Source organism: Olea europaea, chromosome 11, assembly GCF_002742605.1.
Source record: "Olea europaea var. sylvestris chromosome 11, O_europaea_v1, whole genome shotgun sequence".
NCBI classification, from domain to species: Eukaryota; Viridiplantae; Streptophyta; class Magnoliopsida; order Lamiales; family Oleaceae; genus Olea; species Olea europaea.
Window position 1 is genome coordinate 31,610,255 of NC_036247.1, and position 1,129 is coordinate 31,611,383.

Genomic DNA, 1,129 nt, shown 5'->3' on the forward strand with positions numbered 1-1,129 from the left:
CATCTCATTCAATCTCGAGAGAGCGCAAATATAGTTTAATGACAGCGATTACGTATTCAAGCCTTAACATTTGTTGTTACAATTTTCTGATTTTGTTCCTATTGTTGCCATACTTCTTATGAATTTCCTTTTTGTTTCTTCTTCATCTTTCCAATATTTAGAAAAATCTCAAACTATATTTTACGATCGAGAGCAATATCACTTTGGCGAGATCAAGTTGATGAAATCCAATTCCTGGTTGGATATTTGATGGGCGAACTTCATGTGAAGGCTAATACAAATTGAACTTTTTGTTGATGGAATTGAAGATCTCTTACATTCTAATTCCGAATTTGGTGATGCTACCAAAATCAACATTTCTTTGGCGAAAGAAATTTTGGAAAGGTTGAAAAAAAATGATTTCATTGAAGAATAAAAGGATAAGTTCCGACATCATGAATTCGATTCCGGTAATATTCATTTATCTTCTAAAATTTTACTTTGGTAAGTCGATATAATGATCTTCTCACATGCAATTTAAATATTTTGTTAAAATATATGCACATTATCAATGATGATATCCTCCATGAATTTAATTTCGGTTGTACATAATTTGTTGCATGTGTTTGTGAAAGTGGAAGTATGAAAATCATGATGTTGCATGAAAAATAAAATTGCATATTCATTTGTAAGGCATGTTTTATATACATTTGATGAATTTGAATATGAATTTTCATGATCATCTGGAACTTCCTATTAGATGAAAAATATGAATATTGTGTCCACAATTATGAATTGCATAGTTATATAAATTCTTCGTCTGATATATTTGATGGCTTAAAGCATTTATAATCCTTAGAATGTGTTGTATTTATGGATTTTAATCTTATATGCAATTTATGGTGATAATAAAGGCTAATGAAAGATTATTATGTGTTGGTTTGGTATCAACATAAAAATTTTGAAATGATTATGTGATTATGTTCAAGTCGAAATCTTTATTCATTAAGCCTCTCATTTGTGAAAATCGTGTAGAATATTATGAGATATTTTAGGGTCAATTTATTAAATATTATGGCATGAGAATTGATTATGTGATCTATGACCTATTTCGCTGATTTACTACATGTTGAGTATGAAAGACATGCTG